This window comes from Sarcophilus harrisii, chromosome 3 (assembly GCF_902635505.1).
Source record: "Sarcophilus harrisii chromosome 3, mSarHar1.11, whole genome shotgun sequence".
Lineage (NCBI taxonomy): Eukaryota > Metazoa > Chordata > Mammalia > Dasyuromorphia > Dasyuridae > Sarcophilus > Sarcophilus harrisii.
The window spans coordinates 439,683,048-439,705,691 of record NC_045428.1 but is presented as its reverse complement, the minus strand read 5'-3'; the positions used below and the strand labels follow the sequence as shown (position 1 = coordinate 439,705,691).

General features: G+C 35.2%; 1 protein-coding gene across 7 annotated transcripts in view; it reads right to left on the bottom strand.

Moving 5' to 3' along the window:
- ATP8A2 (ATPase phospholipid transporting 8A2) overlaps positions 1-22,644 on the bottom strand; it is a 702,047-nt gene that overhangs the window by 588,203 nt on the left and 91,200 nt on the right. Inside the window, exon 2 of one of the 7 annotated variants that reach the window (XM_031960778.1) lies at positions 2,940-3,073. The exons of the other annotated variants lie outside the window; for them this stretch is intronic. The gene's annotated coding sequence lies outside the window, so the exon portion shown is untranslated. The remainder of the gene's footprint in view (positions 1-2,939; positions 3,074-22,644) is intronic. 7 annotated transcript variants of the gene reach the window in all.

Below are 22,644 nucleotides of genomic sequence, written 5' to 3'. Positions count from 1 at the left end.
ATTTGTAATAATTAGAGCCATATCCCAACTGATAAATGGTCAAAGGATATAAACAGGCATTTTTTTCAATAATGTAATGAAATCTACATAAAATGACAGGAAAAAATATTCTAACTTTCAACTTGTTAGAGAAACGCAAATTAAAACAACTCTGAGATACCACCTCACACCTAGCAAATTGCCTAATATGACAGAAAAGAAAAATGCCAAATGTCGGAGGGCATTGGAAAAACAGAGACTGAGAGTTGCAAATGATTCAATCATTTGGAAAGCAATTTGGAACTATGTCCATAGAGCTATAAAACCATACATACTGTTGGCCCAGCAATACCACTACTAGTTCTGTATCCCAAAGCAATTAAAAAACAAAAAGGAAAAGGACCCATATGTACAAAAATATTTATAGTAATTCTTTTTGTGGGGGGACAGAATTGAAAATTGGGGGGATATACTATAAGAAATGACAAGCAGAATATTTTCAGAAAAATCTAGAAAGACTTATAATGATGCAAAGTGAAATAAGCAGAACCAGGAGGACATTATACATTATAACAATAATGATGTATGATGATCAGCTGTGAATGACTTAGCTTTTCTCAGCAAAATGATGATCTAAAATAATTCCAAAGAACTTATAAAGAAAAATGTTATCTCCAGAGAAAAGACTATAATCTAAATACAGATCAAGGAACACTTTTTAAAACTATTTTTCTTGAGGAGTATTTTAGGAGGAAGAGTTCCATAACATGATATATATAGAAATATATTTTACATGACTATATCTATATCTATTTATCTATATATCCCTTCTCAGTGAGGGATAGGGGAAGCACAGAGGGAAAGAATTAATTTGCTATCAAAATTTTTAAAAAATTAATGTTTACATTGTTTTTAGATGTAGTTGGCAAAAATAAAATAATATTTTATTTTAAAATAAATTTTTTAATGAGTAATGAGTACATATAAAGGTAGAAACTACTATTTCAAAAGAAGCAGGGGTTAGGGAGGGGAATTCTTTAAGAAGTAACAGTCATCATCCAGTCAAGATGGCTGCAAGAACTGCAAGCAAACTTCTCAGATCCCATCTATTTCAGCAAAACCTTGATGGTTCACATTAGACAGAATAATGAATGATAATTGCTCAAAAAAAGTGGGAATTCATTTAAACTTTAATGTTGAACATTTCCAAAACACAATGTTGTTTGTATTTTACTACTTTAGGGCGGGGATTGAGGGTTGGGGTGCCCAGGGTCACACAGCTAGTCCATGTCTGAGGTCAAATTTTAACTCCGATCCTCCTCATTCCAGGGCTGGGGCTCTATCCACTGCACCATGTAAGTTGTTTAAAGGAAATAATGCCTATTTTAAAATAATCATCCCTGGTCTTACCAAGTCAGATTTGTATTACAGAATCAAACTCATAGAATTGGAAGAAAATTTAGAGGTTCTCTCATCCATCCCTTGGGAAGGTAGGTGGTGCAGTGGATGGACCTGCAGTCAGGAAAACTCATCTTCCTGTGTTTAAATCTGGCTGTGATCCTGAGCAAATCACTTAACCTTATTAGCCTCAGTTTTCTCACATGTAAAATAAACTAGAGGAGGAACTAGCATACTATTTCAGCATCTTTGCCACGAAAATCACAAATAGAGTTAACAAGAGTCTAACCTTTCCCTGAAACATGAATTACTTCTCTAAAATTTCCTGCAAGTATGTCATCCAATCTCTGAACATCTCCAGGAATAGGGAAATCATCTACTTCACAAAGTCATTTAATCTTTTTTTTTTTGGACAGTCTCTATGATGAGGAAGTCCTTCCTTAAAATGAATTAAATCTACTTGCCTATAATTTTCACCTAATCCTAATTCTGTTCTTGGGGGGTGAAGAGAACCGATTTTAATCTACCTAATTTACTTGCTACCTAGAAACACATTAGGAGATTTCAGTGTGGATAATCTTTTTGGGGTAGGGCCACTAACTGTAGCAATGTGAATGAGAGTTTTCTATTAGAGTGAGAAGTTCTTAAATAAAAAGATTTTATCAATTTGTCCCATATATATCCATTTCTAAATATATTAGCAAGGAGGTCTCCATTTGAATAATCATTTGATAATTCATAATCTAAAATAGGGAAATGAAAAGAACTCGGTATGTGTCCAAAAAAGATTTATTTGACACAGAAGATACTTGATATAGAGAAATGAGGTTCCAGGATAATGTAATCTTCCAAATTTTTGTGCAAATGGGATAATTCCTCCAATATATATTTAGATCTAACAACTTATTCTGTTCTACACCACACCCCCATCCATTATGAAGTTATAATTCAGTAGACCTCAGTTAATTTGGAGTGAAAAACAAAAAAAAACAAGCAATTAAAATTACATAAGTATATAGGACAATAGCTAATTAATACGACATGCACAAATTAGGATAACACTTGCAGTTACAAAATTCTAAGAAGCAAACATATCTTTATATATATCATGAAAACCACATTATAGCAACCACATATCTAGAAGGTATAAGCAAACTGCAAAAGCCCTAATTCATAGGGCCTGGTAACACTCCTTGATACTTTCTCATCCTGTGCAGTTCAGACCAAAGGCATTTCTTTAAGTTTTCTAATAGGATAGCACTGTCATAATACATGTATACCATTCCAATTATTCATCTATTACTTGGCTCTTGTTACATAACCAACCCAGTCATAATTCTAGTTAAATATTTCCATTTATTTTCCAACCTTTATTGTGAACTGACCATTAATGACAGCCTCCTTCCAGCCAATGTGTTTCTCATTATTACCTTTTACCTACAATTTTTACACTACAGAAATTATTGTTGTTCTGAGATTCAGTCAAAGAGCATCATCAGGAACTGGCTGTTTCAAGTTCAGACTGTATTTGGGAGCAATTTGAATTTTTTTCTATAAGATACCTCACACTCTGAAGGTTGTGAATATGTTTCAAAGTCTTCTTTCCTTCATACTAAACATCCTCAGCTCATTCAACTTATGCTCCAATAACATGGTTTCCATTTTGCTCAGGATCCTCTTTTTAGCATACTCCAGCCTATAATAAAGGGAAAGAACTGAGTACAACATTCTACTTGTCTAATAAAGGCAGAACTACCCTTCCCTACCATTGCCTATATTCTACTGGACCTCTTTAATACAACAGCCAAAACTGTGTTAGCTTTAAAAAAAGGAAAAAGAAAAAGAAAAGAAAACAACACCATACTGAATCATCTCATTTCAGTCCACTGAAATCTGCAGGACTTTCTTGTGTTCTAAACATAGTTCCCTCAAACTGAACTTATATAGCTCATTTTTTTTTCATAAAATAAGTTGATTTCATTAGATGACCCAGAGTTTCAACATTTTTGGACACCAATTCTGTGACCTTATATATTGGTTATCATTGTTAGTGTCACCTATAAATTTGAGAAGTCTATCTTTATCCAAGTAACTGATTTTTGAAAATAAGGCAAATATAAGATGATAGTAAAAGATAATGATAAATGTTGGAATGTGGGAAAACAGGCTCACTAATACATTGTTAGTAGAGTTGTGAAGAGATCCAACCATTCTGGAGAGCACTTTATAACCGTGTGCATGCCCATTAGAGAATGGTTGAACAAGCTATGGTATATGAATGTAATGAAAATATTAGTGTAATTTTGAAATGACAAGTAGGTTGATTTCACAAAGACCTGAAAAGACTTGCAAGAATTTATGCTAAATGACTGAGTAGAACCAAAAGATCATTGTACATGCCAACAAGGTTATGTAATAATCAATTCTTATGGATGTGGCTCTTTTAAACAATGAGATGATTCAAGGCAATTCCAATTGACTTGTGATGGGAAGTCATCTGAATCCAGAAAGAGAATCATAGAAATTGAACATGGATCAAAGTGTAGTATTTTCACTTTTGTTTGTTTGCTTGTTTTTTCTCATGTTTTGCTTTCTTGGGCTGCATAGCAAATATGGAAATGTTTAGAAGAATTGCACATGTTTAATGTATTTTGGATTGCTTGCTGTCTATGGGAGAGGATAGTGGAAAAGAAGGGATAAAAATTTGGAACACAAAATTTTGCAAAGGCAAATGCTGAAAACTATCTTTGCATATATTTGAAAAAAAAAAGGCATTTTTAACAAGGCAAATGAAACGGTCCAAAGATGAAAGATCTTCAGCATGAATTAAGTTGGCAATCTATTTGGAAATCTAGCAAAACAAGTTCTGAATTCTGAATCTATCTAACTGTACTACCACCTATTATACATGTCTCTAATTGACAGTCATATTATGAGAGACCTTTTCAAATGTCTTATTAAAATACAGATATACTATATCACATGCATTCTTTTGATCAACCATCAAAAAAGATAATTGTTTGTCCTTGATTACCCAAGCTGGCTCACAATGATCACTGATTCCCAAAGAGCTCAGAACTGTTTATTAATCCATTCTAGACTTTTTACAGAAATTTATGTCTAGGAAGAAGATAAGACTGTAATATAAATTACTTCATGTGTCTGGAAAATTTTTTATTTAAATTTTAAAAGCTCATATTCTGTAATATTTTTAATTCAAAAAATACATATGCTTATTTTGTTCAAATGAATATTACCTTTAGTAAGGGGGGAAAACATCTTGTGGTTTTAAAATTTAAAGATGTTTCCTATGTCTCCAGCATTTTATAAACTTTAAAAGCATTATATACCATCTGAGATGAGCAAGAAGCAGGTACAAAAAAAACCTTGACCCCTAATCTTTCTGCCAATTCCTCCTTTTCCTTCTACCTTCTGATCAGATAGACACTGATTCTGCACACATATATTCCCCCTTTCCGAAGGAAAGAAACCCTCCATCCCAATTATCCAACCCACTCTATCCCCTTCTGAATAGTGGTAGATTGGTGCAGGGTCCTTACACCTCTCTTCTCTTGCTGGATACACATGGTTGCTCACACTACTTAGAAATCCTTCCTATAATACAGAAGACTCCCAGGCCTTACCACCTGTCCTGCAAATATACTCTAAGGACACTTAGGCCTTGCCATCTGCCCAGTAGTTGATCCCTTCTGCATGTATTGTGACCACTATTTAGAATGTGAGCTCATTGTGAGCAGGGACTTGCCTCATTTTTCTATCTGTACTAGATGACTAATACCCAGGGTGAGGAGGTATAATCTCTGGACAGAAAACAAAATGACACTATTCACCCTGAGACACAACCTTATCTCACTAGCTTTTAGTCCAAACCAAGGGCCTAACTGATCACATAATACACTGAACTCCAGTTCTAATCCAGAATTCTAATTTCAAGTATTCTAATAAATTTTGTATAATGCAGCCTCAGACCCTGAACTCTATGGTACTACAGAAGGATTTTACAAACAGTCAGCAATCAAATTCACTGAAAAATATAAAATTATTTATTTCAAGTTTTTTAAAGTAGCACAAAAACATTTGGCATAACATGTGTAATATAATGTACAAGAAGGGCTTGTGGATCTAATTCAATGGTCATTGAATTTTTTTTAATCAGCTATCCTGTTTTAGGATTTCTGAAGAATAATATTTCTCTCAGGCATCTTCCTGCCTGGATTCTATCCTTATCAAGCCTATTTAAAATTGTTTCTCACAATCAAGCCATTCTCCATTTGATAGATGGTCAAAAGATATGAACGATTTTTAGATGAAGAAATTGAAACTATTTCCAGCCACATGAAAAGATGCTCCAAATCATTATTGATCAGAGAAATGCAAATTAAGACAACTCTGAGATACCACTATACACCTGTCAGATTGGCTAAGATGACAGGAAAAGATAATGACGAATGTGGGAGGGGATGTGGGAAAACTAGGACACTGATACATTGTTGATGGAACTGTGGATGGATCCAACCATTCTGGAGAGCAATTTGGAACTATGCTAAAAAAGTTATCAAACTGTGCATACTCTTTGACCCAGCAGTGATTCTACTGGGCTTATATACCAAAAAAGATCTTAAAGAAGGGAAAGGGACCCACATAAACAAAAATGTTTGTGGCAGCCCTTTCTATAGTGGCTAGAGACTGGAAATTGAATGAATGCCTATCACTTGGGGAATTAATGGATAAATTATGGTATATGAATGTTATGGAATATTATTGTTCTGTAAGAAATGACCAGCAGGATTATTTCAGAAAGGCCTGGGGATACTTACATGAACTGATGCTAAGTGAAACGAGCAGAACCATATCATTATATACTTCAACAACAATAGTATATGATGATCAATTCTCATGAACGTGGCCGTCTTCAACAATGAGATAAACCAAATCAGTTCCAATAGAACAGTAATGAAGAGAAGTCTTTATGTTATTGTTTGCTTTCATTTTTGTTTTCCTTCTCGGGTTATTTTTACATCATTTCTAAAACCAATTTTTCTTGTGCAGCAAGATAACTGTATAAATATATTGCATTTAACATAAAAAAAATAAAATTGTTTCTCACCCACACCAAGATACTAAGTAGATTATATCCTATATTTACTACTATTGGTCAAATTGCACTTTTTTGTCCTTTTTCAGACAACTGAACTGAAACCTCAAAAATTTGCTGGCAAAAAAATAAGAACCATCGATTAATGCCAATATACCATCAATTCATCTTTCCCCACTGAAACCTGCTACTAAGGAGCTCACCATTATAAACTGCTTTGGAGCTTATGAATCACTTCAATTGCTTATCTAGATTGTAGCAATGAACTGATAAGCAAGTTTGGGTTTTTTTTTAAGTTTGGGGTTATTTTTTTAAGTTTCTGAACAATCAAAAAATGTCCCATTTAACACATTGAAATTCAAGCTCTATTTTTTTTTTAAAAGGAAAAACCCCTGGCATGTACTCAGTCTTATTTCACTCTTATTCTAAACAGAATTCTAATAAGCTCACTCAGTTACTGAAATAGAGTAATGAAAGAAATAGAAAAATGAAAGAAAAACAGTAGTAAAGGGCTATTATAGAAGTAAGATTATCACTATCAAAAAGTTAAAGCTATAAGAAAGAGAGGAAGCAAAACTATTATATGCAAAATAACTCCAAAAAAAAAGCAGAGTAATATGGAACATGAAGGTAGAGTTATATATACTTAATAGGTTCCAGATGTAGCACTTTTTTTTTTAGCTCAATCTAATAATGGGTATTGTATCCTTGAGACAATAAAATTAATATGTTCATCATTTCTGTAATAAATTAGGTACATTAAGTATTATACCCAGTTTATTACTCTAATATATTTCTAGCTAAAATGTTTTAAGTTTTACCACTTAAAAGATTAAACATTAAGGTGTATAGAAAACCTTGGTATCTGGACTGGTATTCTCCTACCAAGGATTCCAAATGGCTCCAGTGTTTTTTTTTTGTTTGTTTGTTTGTTTTTATTTTTACTATTTCTTGCATCATGAAGGCTTCACTGAAAATCTTACAACTATCTAGTTCTCAGAAGGAAAACTGACTTCTCCTACAGCAGTCCTTTCGCCAGCTTGGTTATCTTCCTCTACATATCTGAACTTTATCAAGTTCCTTCTTCAATGTGACACCAAGAACTAGATACCCCCTAAACTAATACCAAGTACAAAAATACCAGCTCTCATTTTTGAAGACACATGTGCCTCTTTATACAACTTCAGCTCACTTTAACTTCTAGGGTGGCCATACTATTATTGCCTTTTAAGGACTATGTAATAGACTAAGACCCCCTAGATCTTTTATTCTGCTGTACAAAAAAACTGTCTCTCTCTGTCCCCTTGTATTTGAGGTTTATTTTTGAGAGGTCTTTACATTTATTCCTATTAAATCCCATTATATTAGATGAGGTTTATAGTTCTAAAAGGCAGACTTTTTATTTAAAGATTCTAAAAGGTAAATATATATATAGTGTACCACTCAAAAGGAATAATGAATTAAAAAGCAAGTATTAAGTGATTATTATATGTGAAGCACTGCACTAAATGCTGAAGATACAAATAAAAATATAAGGTAATCCCGACTCTAAGGAAGCTCTTATTCTGATGTGTATTTTCTCCTTTATAAGAGGTATGGCAAAAAATGTCATTTCTATTCATAAAACTGAGTAGATTTCTGTGGTTAAACCACTTGATATGATAATGACCTTGGAGGTAAGAAATTTATTTTCTAGTTTTAAAGTAACTGGGGCTCTTGAGGAAACTGGGGTCTGGACCACCTGCAGAGGGAATTGCCAAACTGCAGTTGCACAAAGATTCTTGCCCTCCATAAAGGGCAGAGGACCTGGCTTCATAACAGGACTGATGGAATGGGAAACACTGCTATTCCTAAGACTCTTTAAATATATCATCTATTACTTCATACAAGTCAGTGATGAATTTTGACTCAAGACAGAGGGACAGTGCCCTAGAGCACTTTATTAGAATTTTCTTTTCAGATTTACAGCAAATCATCCATGCCTGTGCTTTGTTTTCATTCATTCAACCACTCCTGAATCTATCCAAGTACATATTATCACCTAGCACCCATCTCTTGATGTCTTGTGATAATGTCAAACACTCTGCTGAAATCCAAGGAACCGGAGTCTACAAAAATGACACACACATTTATATATCATTTTACCAGGAATAATTCATTCCACACTAAAATCCTTCCCTTGATTCCGGAGCTATGTATCAACTATCAGATGCCCATGTGATTCAGAGGCTATTTGAACTTCCTTTAAGTTTCCTATATATCCTTGCATCTCACAAAGTATTGTGGCAACTCTCATCACGTATTGTAGTTTGCTTTTCCCTATCTTTGCTTTTCCCTATCTTTCTATCTAGATACAGTCAGTGGATAAAGTGTGCTGAGCCTGGAGTCCAAAAGCCCCTATTTCAAATCAGTCTCAGATACCTTCTGCTTGACCTTAGACAAGAGTCACTTAACCTGGCTGCCTCGGTTTCCTCAATTACCAAATGGGGATGATGACAGTACCTCCTTCCTAGGTGGTTGGTGAGGACCAAGAGATAATATCCACAAAGTGCCTGGCATGTTTCCCTTCCAACATGATTCTGCACCCAGGGAGAACTTGAGTGGTTTGTAAATGAACAATGAAGCTGATGAGAGTAAAACTCTGTAAAGTTTTGTAAAGTTATGTAAAATCACCAACAAAAAGTTATACAAACCCAAATGGTCTTGCATCTTCTGGAGACAGGATTCTCTTAGACTCATGCATAAAATGAGTCTTCAGAAAAATGTCTCCTTTCATATCCAAACCCAAATGGTCTTGCATACAGGATGTCAATTCTTAGACTCATGTATAAAATGGATCTTCAGAAAATGTTTCTTTGCAGATCACCTCTCTCTTGAGAATGATATTGCCTGCCAAGGAAGTCTTTCTCTTGGTGTCTCTTTAACAATAAAAGCTTTTTACCATAGCCTTTGAGTCTAGCGAATTTCCTTCACTGCTAACTCGTGCCTTGGAGAACAAGGAAACCTCACCCATTCCTGCCAAACCTCTTCTTCAGTACCCTTGCCTTCATCAAAGCCACTCTTGAAATGTCATTGCTTACATTTTCCATGAGATTTAAGGAAAACATTAGCCTCTAGTTTATTTTGCTGCAATAAAGTCAGAGGTGATTAACTTGGAAAGGAATCTCAAAATTATAATCGATAATCTTGTTACTTTATTTCTAAATATTTAATTGAGACATCAAATACCATATAGTCTCCATAAGAAGCCTTCTACAATATCCACAAAACCATCATGCAGCTTCTCATTGAAGACTTAAACAAAGGCAAGATGGAAACAGGGAGAATTCTCCAAAAGAAAATTGCTAATATTCTAAAGAGCATCAATGCCAAACAATACCTTTATTATAGAAATTGGTTAAACTTTCATTTCCTAGAAAATCAAATTAAATAAAACATTTTATTCTTCAACTAACTGTATCAATCAAACCAAGTTGTTTTGGTACAATTAATTTATCTTTCAAAATCAGTGATTCCCCACATCTAGGATCTATGTGTCTGCACCTTAACACTTTAACAATGTCAGGGTTTTTGCCTAGCATATAGCTCAACAGACAAATACCTGATATCAATGATCTTCTTCAAAAATGAAGGACAAACAAGAAGATCACAAGAATATCTCAGTAGGAAGGTAGTGGCTATAGCCTTTCAGCTATCCATGAGAATGTTGCTTTATAGAACAAAAGAATACACAGGTAACTACACAGATAATATAAATGAAGACACAGCTATCAGAATTAGATTTTAAATACAATGACCAATCTTGCAGATGTTGAAACACTTTCTTTTCAGTAGACAGGTGTTTGACTACAGGTGTAGAATGCTATCTATCCTGTGAGATACAGTAATTGTGTGTTTATTATAAGGGTCTATAGAAGTAACAGGATTTTTGCTAAGTGACTGATATAAAGACAAAACACAAATACAATATTTTTAAAAATAAAATACATTGAGTAGAAGAAATGTTACTTTAGGGGAAGCCTAGTGAGCACCTAAACAAAACATGTTACATGGCTGGGAGGGCTACATACTACCAAATTGAAGGCTAGATCTCTGTTCTCAATTTGGCCTTTACTGATCTAAGCTAAATTATTATCGTGATGAGTATAATACTAGTAATTCAATGAATATTTAATGGTATTGATAAAGAGATGCTTTTATAACATGCTGGACAGTCTATAAAAGCACTCAAGATGAGTGGTAAGCATCTCTTTAAATGTTAAAAACAATTGTCCTTCAAAAATGTACCTTAAGCACAAAATTTAGACAGTATCCCAGTGACAAGACAGCAGCCATCCCAAGTCTAAGAGTGTGGTTAGAACTGCCAAAGAGCATTTTGGAAAAAAGGCCTACACAATTTGCTTTCAGCCAGCCACCAACATTTCAAAAACATAAGAGATGCCAAAAGTTCAATTTCTGTTAAAAAAAAAAAAAGCACCTAACCAAAGAAACTAAAGAAACATTTGGTATTTAAAGCCAGAGAAGAATTTAGAGATCTAGTCCAAATGATTATTGTTGTCTTGTTAACAGATAAAGAAGCTGAAGCCCAGAGCAACCCTGGGAAGTAGGTCCTATTATTATCTTCTTTTATAGATGAGGGAAACTGAGGCTGAGAAAGGTTAAGTAACTTGGTCATGGTCACACAACTACTAAGTGTCTCTGACAGGCTCTGAACTCAGATCTTCCATATTCTAAATCTAGTATTCTTATTCTTTGCCACCAGGCTAGATTTTAAATAGATAAAATTAAAATAGGTTAAATGACTTGAATCTCAATTACCAGCCCTCACAGTAGGAATTATTCATTGGCTTATCAAGAGATTACTTCATAGATATATGTAGTTGTTTGATTTAATCCTAATAAATATGCATATGGCATATAAATTTACTTTTCAAATCCAGTTATGCTAGGTAAAAGGTTTTATAGAAAAATTAATAGTCATGTTCTTTATATCGATCATTTCCTCCCATAAACAATCATTTCATTCACATTTTAATCATGCCTTCTAAGATAGTATCTGCCAATTTGTCTTCATCATTATCTCTACTTGTATTCTATTTCTTATCCTTCTTTTGGCCTAATTTAAATATTTTTTTAACTTCATATGCTGTACCTCAGCCCATATTCTCCCAAGCTTCTCACCCACCCCACTACCACCAAAAGAAACCTTAGCTTTTTAAGATTCTATATAAATCACAAAGACAGACAGACCATACAAGTAAAAGAGGTCAAAGTCAAGGTCTTAAGGCAGACTTAAATTTGTGCTCATGCTCACAAGTGACCAAAGATTTCTTTGGTGAGGCAGATAGGTGGTAAAATGGACAGTGTGTCAGGAATCAGGAAGGTTCATCTTTTTGATTTCTAATCTGGCCTCTGTGTGACTCTGGGCAAGTCCCTTCGCCCTGTTTGCCTCAATTTCCTCATTTATAAATGCACTGGAGAGGGAAATGGCAAATCACTCCTTCACCTTTGCCAAGAAAACTCCAAATGGGATCCTGAAACAACTAAACAACACCAATCTTTGCTGATCAAAGTATCTTAATCTCCTTTCCATATATTTAGTAATACAGTAAGCTTGGGGAGCAGGGGTACCAGAGGAGAGAAAGATGGCTAACTTACTGATAGTACCACTAAATTTGCTTTACTATTTAAAGGCCCTATAAGGAGTAAATGCACCACTATACAAGGTATATTTACAGTCTTAGTATAAACTTTATATATTAAACTTTAGTACCTTAAAAATGCACAAAGACTTTTAGGAAAATCTGCATAGCTATAAAGTATTTATCATTTCATCCTTAGGAGTAGTTAGCTCCCCAATCAACCTGCACTGCAACAAGTATAAGTAAAGGGGGAAAAAAGGCACCAAGTATTAACAATGACCATGTATATTTACAGATGAGATGGGGAGTTTGTATTTCTTTTTAAGAATAAAAATGGGGATCTTTAGTGTGACTGTAGCATCTCCAAGACAACCAAACAGGTTATAAAAATCCGACAACCTATTCATAGCACACTTCTTAAAACCATTCCCCAACTAGATTTGGCATAAATCATTGTTGATTATTTGGTGCTAATCTGACACCCCTGCTTTTATGCCAGGAACAGATAAAAAAAAATCATAATTTGAAGCAGTCATATGGTTGGGCAGCTTCTGGCTTTAAAGATTTCCCCCTATCCCTACATCTTTCAGAAACTGTAGTTTCAACAGCTCATTACCCCAAAGTTGATCAGAAATGCATGACCATGCATGTTTTTTGGATCATTAGAGTTTGTTTCTAAGTAATGATTATGGGCTAATAAAGGCCTTGTCACCTGAGGCATTATTCTCAATAGTTTTAAGCCGAGCGGACAAAAAAAAAAAAAAAAAAAAGAAAAAAGAAACATGTTCATCCATGATTCAGCATGACATTCCAATTTGATGAAAAATGCAAACTCCTGTAAAAAAAATCAATGTCTATTTTTATACTGTCAGTGGTACACTATCACTAATGGCAACCTGCAAATGTACTGTGAATAAACATTTCCTAGAAGCAGCTGAGAAATTCTGAGATTTTTAGGTTAGTAAAATGGTTCTAACTAAAATTAAAGTTTCCCTATTCTCACCCTCTCCAGCTTTTCTTTTTGAGAACAGTTGGGACTGACAATATCATCTTAAATTGACAACGGTTTAAAATTAATATCATTCTGGGCATAAAGCTGCTAGTCTTCTAACTATAATATGTGTGCATATTGTCTAATTTATTTTTATGGCTCCATCTAAGTATTCAACTAGTAGAAGACCATTTAAGGGATCTCACTGACACTATTGTTTCCAACACACTAATATTTTTACTTGAAGAATAGTATATATCCACACAATTTTATATCCAATCAACATATAATCTCTATTTATAATCCAATATCCACACAATTCTTGCTCCACTTTAAATTTAGAAAGCCATAGTCCCAGATTGAAGATTATAAAGGATTAGAATTATTGGGTACACACTTAGCAGTGGCTGGGGAAAAAAATCTTACTCTTGTAACTACCCTTATTCTTCACATCAGCCTTAAATCCCATATCCACGACAACAAAATGACCCATTCTTACCTACAGAGCAGCATCTTCCCAATCTATGGGATATCTGAGGCATGGTATTAGGGCTTTAACCCAGCTCTATGCATAGGAGAGCAGCAGGAGTCTCAAAAGGATTAACAAAGATAATTAGGGCTGGTGATCCTCATGGTAATCTGGGAGAGTTATATTCTATGCTGACAGTAGCATCCTATTTGTTAGTTGTCTAACAAAAATGTAGTTTCTCCTTAAGAAAGGGTCTAAGATATCCAGTGTAATTGTCCAAGATTCCACAAACTAAAGCAAATAGGCCTTCTAATCCTCACAGACCACAAGTGCTCTCACTTGGGTTTTATAAAGCAGCAAGTTTATCAAGAAAAGACCAAGGCACATTCTCAAACAGATCTCTAATACAAACCTATAACTTTTCAAATCTCCATAGACTGTTCCTCAAACCACAATTTAAAAAAAATAGAAGAAAAAATTAAGTAACCAAATCCTCTTAAAGTAGGAGTTCTTAATCTTTTTAATGTCAAAGACCCCTTTGGGAGTCTGGCAAATCCTCTGAATCTCTTCTTCAAATAAAGTTTTTTAAACACATAAAATAAAATCAGATTGCAAAGAAAATCAATTATACTGAAATAGCAAAAAAAAAAAATTAAGTTTAGGCCCCAGGTATTAACCTCCAAGTTTTTTTCCCTAAGAAAATATTTAATTTATGATTATGACACTTAACACATTATCTTCATAGCAACCCTCTAAAGTCAGAAATGATGCAAGATATTAGCATTATTATATTAAGAAGGGAACTAGGGCTCAGAGATGAGGTGACTGTGCCAAGGTTTCATAGCCATAAAGTAGCAGAGCCAGAATTTGAATCAGAAATTTCACACTACAAATCTAACACATTTCCCCCGTTGCATTATAGAAAGTATACATCAAGCAGGCTGATTTCAGAAAATCTGGACAGATTTACACAAACTGATTATGAGTGAGGTAAGCAGAGCCAGGAGAACATTGTACACAACAATAGCAAGATTATGTAATGATCAGCTATGATAGATTTGGCTCTTCTCAGTAATACAGTGATCCAAGAATTCTAAACTTGGGGTGGAAAACATCATCTGCATCCAGAGAGAGAACAGTGGAGACTGAATACAAATCAAAGCATATTATTTTCATTTTTTGTTTGTTTGATTTTTCTTTCTTGTGGTTTTTCTCTTTTGTTCTAAGTTTTCCTTCACATGACTAATATGGAAATATGTTTAGGATGATTTTATATATGACCTATGTCAGATTGCTTGCTGTCTTGGGGAAGGGGAGGAAAAGAAGCAAGGGAGAAAAAATGGAAACTCAAAATCTTACAAAAATGAATGTTGAAGGTTATCTTTACCTGTAATTGAAAAAAATAAATTACTATTTCAAAAAAGAAACTATATAACAGCCTTATAAAAAGTCACTAACAAAGCATGAAAAACCATCTACTTCATTTCAATCTGAAGCTACAATGAATTATGTTTGATTTTTTGCCAAACTCCATTCTACTGGCACATGAAAGAATTTCATAAACATTTAAGTGCCAGTTGCACAGATCATTAGTGTGGTAGAAGCCATATGAGTAGAAACCAAGAGAGAGGAAATTGAGGTAAGGCATGGATCCTGTCTTCATAGCACAAGGGCCCTACTATTATCTATTATGGACTTCCAAAACACTACGGTGATGAAGGGGAGAGTCTCTGTGGCTCATTTGATCTAGGCTAACCCACCAGAGAGAAGAATGGCCCTGAAACTGTGTTTGCTTCAGGACCCCAAAGGCCCCTGGTCATGCCAGGCCTTCACCAAATGGGTCTATAACTTTATGGTAAGTGGGAATGAACTATCTAGGAAAGAAAATTGCTCTACAGGGAGAGGGCTGTGCTCTGCCTTATTGAAGACTTGGCTATAAGTCCTTTAAGTCTTTGTTACTGCCTTAAACAAACCTGCTTTATTTTCATGCACTGCTCTTTCTACCTCTATGACACCTGTCCTATGAGACCTCTTGTTTTTACTTAAACAAATGCTATCTTGTTTCACACCTTGATCACTTCTCATTTGTACTACTCCAACTGTGGCTCCAGGTCTATAATCTCTCCCTACTAAGTTGTCAAAGTCATTTTACTTCATTTACCACATCATTCACGTACTCAATAAAATCCAACAGCTCCTAATTATCTCTAGGATCAAATATAAACTTCTCAATTTGGTTTTAAAGCCTTTTACAACCTGACTCCAATATATCTTTCCAAACTCATTACACAACTACTCCCTTTTCACACACAAGTCAAATAAGCCTTCTCCCTATGTTTTGCATACAGAATCTATTTCTTGTCTTGGTTTAAATCAGAGAGGAGTCACTATGAATCTGTAGAGAAAAAAAAAAGGAAAAGAAAAATAATGTACAAGAACTTAACCAAAGTTAACTGGTAAAAATTATGAGAAGGAAAAAAAAGTTATATTAGACTGGTTTTAACCATGTAATGATTAGAGCATCTATTATGACCCCAGGTCTCAGGATGCACTCTTGAATGTGCTGAAACCCTCTAGCTGTGAGAGAGACCACTTAATTATATAACAGCTACTGCATAGTAATGAGAAAAAATCTATAGGAGGGTCCTTGCAAAACCTTTCAAAGAACCCATATGAACTAAGATTGAAGCCACAAATACTCATGGATAGCGCCTCTCTTTCATCATCCTCTCCCAAAATGCACCACTATCCAGATGTGAATGTGTGGTTGGATATACTATAATGTGCCCAAGTGAAAATAAATGAAACTCTAATGAAGTCTCTATAAATAGTCATATGTCTTTTAAAGTTTTTCCTTAAATCTTCCTTCTTCATTGTGAAAATTTAGCACGATTGTGATAAGGTAATATATATCTCCAGTAAAATATTAAATCTTACAAGACAGATAGCATTTAAATTGTGCTTTGAAGTTTGCAAAGCATTTTACAAATATCTTATTGAATCTTCAAGAGAATTCTGTGAAATAGGTACTATTATTAATCCTATTTTAAGGATGAGGAAACTGAGGCAGGCAATGATTAAGTTGAGTTGCCCAGGATCACACAGTTCATAAGTATCAGAAGCTGGATCTGAATTTAAGCCTTTTTGACAACACTGCCCCATCTAGATGATTAATAAATGCTCTTTGAATTTGACTATTTAAGGAACAGCAAACAGATCTATCTGGCCACCTGGTCTACAGGAGGATAAGGAACGGAAGGGAAGCAGCTTAAGACTAGATTATAGATAGACTCAAAGGCCAGTTTTTAAAGTGACATGAAGCCACTAAAAGTTTGAGGTGAGAGTTAACAGTGAAAAGCTTTTAGAACAGTATACTAGTAATGCCATCAGGATAGACTAGAAGGAACAAGGACCAGAAGTAAAAAATTGAGTTATGTTGTAATAATTCAGGCATAATCTTTGTTAAACATTTGAAATTACATGAGTTTCCATAAATTGGCTGAACCAAATGTATAGATGGATAGTATATGACTTAGCCATAAGAAACAACAAATAGGGATTTACAGAAACATGGGAAGACATAATTTGGTAAATAAAAATAAGCAGAACCAGAACAATACACAATCAGTGTGATGATGAACACAAGAAGAACACTCAAATGAAGCCAAAGGCTCCTATGACTTTTCATGGCCTCAGAAAAGGGAGGAAAGAACACTTCTCTCTTTTTGGAGTAGAGCTGCAGTGCTAGGAGTGAAGAATGCTAGATACAGCTTCAGACACTATCGTCATGTCCCTGAATTTACACTTAACTGTTTTCTTTGCTATAAGGAAGTGGTAAGGAATGGAGTCACAAGTTGAAAAAGAGTTAAATTAAAAATAGAAAGCACCTTGATTTGGGTGTATTATTAAAAATTGATGGAAATAAATTATGACGATACACACATTGATAATGACACATGGGAAACTAGGAAAACTCTAGAAAATTTCTCTCATTTTGCTAAGAATCACATGAAAGAGAGGGGATAAAGAATTCAAGCATGCATTATAGGAACGAACACAAGTCTGTAATTAGACTTGACATTGCTCAGGAGGCAGAACGGAGTTATGCCTAATGAAAATCAGGAAATATTATAGTTGGAAAGGATTTTAAGAACTCACTTAGTCCAATTCCCTTGGTCTATAAAGGAGAAAGCAATGCCCACAGAGGTAAACTGACAACTAAATAGTCAGACCAAATAGGTCTATCACTTGTTTTTACTCAAACAATTGCTATCTTGTTTAGTGAAACCTTAGGTTTCACTAAACACCTGTGACTGGATCCTGGGACTCTGAACCTTTCTCTTTACCTATCATAGTACGCATCTAGATGGTCCAATCAAGTGGAGTTCTGGTCTTGGAATTTGAATTCTGCCAAAGGCACTTAGCTGTGTGACCCTGGGTAAGTCATGTAGGCTTTCATCCTCAGTTTCCTCATTTATAAAATAGAGCTAATAAAATTACCAAATCCATAGGGTTGTGTGAGAATCAAATGAAATAATGTTAAGAACTTTACAAACCTTAAAACAATATAAATGTCAGCTATTGTTATTGTTACATAGCTTTTGCTCTAAAGTTTACTCTTACTATGGAGAGAACTCAACACATTAATAACTTATAGTAGAATTCTAGGATTCAGAGCTATCTTCAATGTCATCAGATTAATCATGACTCAAAGAATGAATGGTCTCTACAAAAGTCCTTAAAAGTAACCAATTCAACAAGCATTTAAGTATTTCCATTCCAAATAGAGGATACTAAGACGAAAAAGAAACAATCCCTGCCTGCCCTCCAGGAGCTCACATGCTATTAAGGGAAACAACATGTGAGTGTCTCCATGTATGTATAAAGATAACATGTGTCTATATGTATATCATGATACACACAGCCACATATATTTGAATATAAGAAAATAAAACTAAATGAATGCAATATAATTTTGGGGAAGGCACTATCAATTAAAAGGTGGGAGAAAACAAGAAAGGTTTCATCCAGTCTTCATTTGAAGACCATTAGTAATGGAAAACTTGGCACTTTCCATGGAAACCCATTCCATTTTTAGGTCCCTCTAACTGTTAGGAAAACGCCCTATTTCAAGAATGAAAATGCCAAACAACTGATCCTAGTTGCATGTGCAAAGAAAAATAGACTAAGTTTAATTCTCCTTTGAGAGATTTTCCAAACACCTGGATGTGTTCCTATCCTTTCAAAAGAGGCTAAAAAACCCAGTAACTTGAATTGAGTTTTTTATGTCATGGCTGCCTGTTCCCTTGATAGTCTGGTCACACTCCCTCTAACCATGCCCCAAAGTGCAAAGACCCTCTTGGAAAAGTGACTCTTACAGTAACTGGGCCTGAGACTACTGACCTGGTCTAGCCAAGGCAGATGATTGTGTCCAGAGTGCCCTCATCTATTTAGTTATTATAACCCCTGTCCAGGGTTTAGAGAGAGAGAACATAAGAACAACTGATGAATAGTCTCTCAGTCCCTCACTCCCATCCCTTCACTAGTGGTGTCAGGCAGTGGTGCCAGCCTCAGGAACAAAGCCAGGTGAGAAGATCAAGGGAAAGAGATATGGACCCCAGCAACCAGGAGGGGCTAACTTTCTCTTCCTTCTACTGACCTTGACTTCTGGACTGGCTAGTAACTCGCAGGGCACTGGCAGTAGGCTGTGGGACCAGAGTTTCCAGGCTGCCCTGCAGGCCCTGGGAGAAAAACATGCCACAAGACAGACTCCTAGGCATCCACGAGCCACCTAGAAAGCCAGGACCACTGCTATGGCTGCATTCAGAGACATAAGTAGCCCCACATTTGAGGTAAGGAATTAATCCATATCCACCCCATGTCATGAGAGCATTTACTTTGATTCCCGTGGAGCTGGTAAGCTGGAATCAAATTCAGCTTCTCTTAATGCTCTCCCCTAAAATAATCCATAATCTAGAACTGGAACATCTGGACACATACCTCCCCTTTATTCCTTTTTCATTATCTGTGTAGGTATGTGATTTGACAATTCCCCTAATACCCCTAAAGAACTTGGAGGACAAGTAAGAGAAGATTTAGGGAGATGGCTAGAGGTATATAGATCCATTTGTGAGTGCTTAACTTTTCCTTCTATTTTTGCTATGTTCAGTTCAACTGGGGAATTGTAAACAGCGAGAAGAAAACTCCAGCATGATCTAGCTCCGAGACTACTCAGACTATTTGCTGTTGTTACTCAGTAGTTTTTAGATTTATCTAACTCTTTGTGACTCCATTTGGGTTTTTTTTCCCTTTGCAGAGATACTGGAGAATACAGATGAGGAAACTGAGGCAAACAGAGTCAAGTGACTTGCCCAGAGTCACATAGCTAGTAAGTTGTCTGGAGCCAGATTTGAACTCAAGAAGATGAATCCTCCTGACTCCAGGCCTAGTGCTCAATCTACTGTGCCACCCAGATACCGTCTTATAATCTATAGATTAAATTTTTTGATGTACTTACTAGCATTTGATTGCATCCTTAGAGAATAGATTGTAACCCCAGCCAGCAGGGCCACTTGAAGACAAGGTTGGTGAGGCATGAAGGAGGGGTATGACGGTGAAATCTTCCAGGTATCTTTAGAGTACCCTCTGGAGGACAGTTAAGATACTACAGGTGTTTGAAAGGCTGTCCTAATAAATGCGGCTGTTGGCTCAATGAGAGCACCACTTAGTAAGCAATCCAGATGCTATGCTCTCACAGGACAACTAAAACTGTGACATGCCTTTCTGTAGGTTTGAGGCAAGTAACACAAACTCGTTTGGACTGCCTAGCCTTTGGGGTACTACTAGTTTTACAAGTACCACTCCTGAGTCTAAATCAAATTTATCCTATGAAACAGTTCATATTTTGCTATCTACTTTACAAGTATATCATTAGATTTTCAATGTCCTGATGAAATCTAAATAGTCTATATCCAAAGCATTCTAAAAAGTTATCATTTTAGTAAACATCAAAAAATTATAGAAGCTTAGTCAAGCATACATAATGCTTTTAATTTTGCTGTAGAGAAGCTAGGGATTTTCTCCATGGAACCCATATCTAGGAAGAATACTTCTTCCACATATGGCTTCTATAATATACTAGTTATGACCAGGCCTCCTACGGTCCCCACTCCCCATCAGGCTCCTATGGCTTTCATGTCTCTCATGTGACAGACTAACTCCAACACACTGCCCATCTTGAAGACCTACATCATGTAAAGAAATGCATAGTTTACTTAGAAAACTCCACAAAGTCAACTAAAAAAACTAATTTAAATAGTTAGCAATTCCAGGTCACAAAACAAACCCACATTAGTCATCAACATTTCTATAGATTACCAACAAAATTCATCAGGAAGAGAAAGAAAGAAAAATGACATGTAAAATAACTACAGCTACTGACTAAGAAATAGAGTAGTTGATCAGTGGAATAGATTAGATCCACAAGACACAATAGTCAATGACTATAGTCATTTAGTAGTGGATGAACCTAAGGACTTTACCTTCCAGGATAAGAACTCACTATTGGACAAAACTTGCTGGAAAAATTGGAAAATAATGTGGCAGGAACTAGGTATTGACTAGCATCTAATACTCTATACCAAGATGAGGTCGAAATGGGTTCATGATTTAGACATAAAATACAAGCATATTAGGAGAACCAAGGATGGTCTACCTCTCAGATTTGTGGAGAAGGAAGGAATTTATAGCCAAAGAATAACTGGAGAACATTATAAAATGCAAAATGGATGGTTTTGATTACATTGCACAAATAAAATCAATGCAGCCAAGATTGAAAGGGAAGCAGAAAATTTATATCCAAGGATTCTGATAAAGGCCTCATTTCTAAAATATATAGAGAATTGCTCAAATTTATAAGAATTAAAGCAATTCTCCAAATGATAAATGGTCAAAGGATTTCAACAGACAATTTTCAGATGAAGAAATTAAAACCATTTTTAGTCATATGAAAAAATGCTCTAAATCACTATTAATTAGAGAAATACAAATTAAAACAACTCTGAGATACCACTACACACCTCTCAGATCGGCTAAGATGACAGAGAAAGAAAATGATAAATGTTGGAGGGTGTATAGGAAAACTATGACATCAATACAATATAGGTGGAATTGTGAAATGATCCAACCATTGATCCAACCATTCCAAAGGGCTTTAAAGTATGCATACTCTTTGATCCAGCAGTGTCTACTGGGCCTGTATCTCAAAGAGATCATAAAAAGGGAAAAGGACCCACATGGGCAAAAATGTAGCAGCCCTTCTTGTAATGGCAGGGAACCAGAAACTGAATGAACACTCATCAGTTGGAGAATGGCTGAAGAAGCCATGATATATGAATGTTATGGAATATTATTATTCTATAAGAAACAATCAGCAAGATGATTTCAGAGAGGCCTGAAGAGACTTGCATGAATTGATGCTGAGTGAAGGGAGCAGAACCAAGAGAACATTGTACACAAGAAGATTATGTGATGATCAACTCTGATGGATGTGGCTCTTTTCAATAATAAGGTGATTCAGGCCAATTTCAATAGACTTGTGATGGAGAGAGCCATCTGTATCCAAAGAGAGAAGTATAGGGACTGAATATGGATAACAACATATTATTTTCACATTTTTGTTGTTTGCTCACTTTTTCCTTTCTTTCTCTTTTTTCCCCCTTTTTGATCTGATTTTTCTTATGCAGCATGGTAAATGTGGAAATAAGTTTAGAAAAACTGTACATGTTTAACCTATATCCGATTACCTGCTATCTAGAAGAGATCCATAGTGGGAAGGGAAAGAGAAAAATTTGGAAGACAAGGTTTTGCAAGGATAAATGTTGAAAACTATCTTTGTATTTTGAAAGTAAAAAGCTAGCATTAAAAATTAAGAAAATAACTACTGATGCAAAACAAATATCATTATCTTTATTCATAACCTATCCCTCATACAAACTTCCTTATTTCTATCCAAAATACCACCCTTCTTTCCAGTATCCTAAGTTCATAA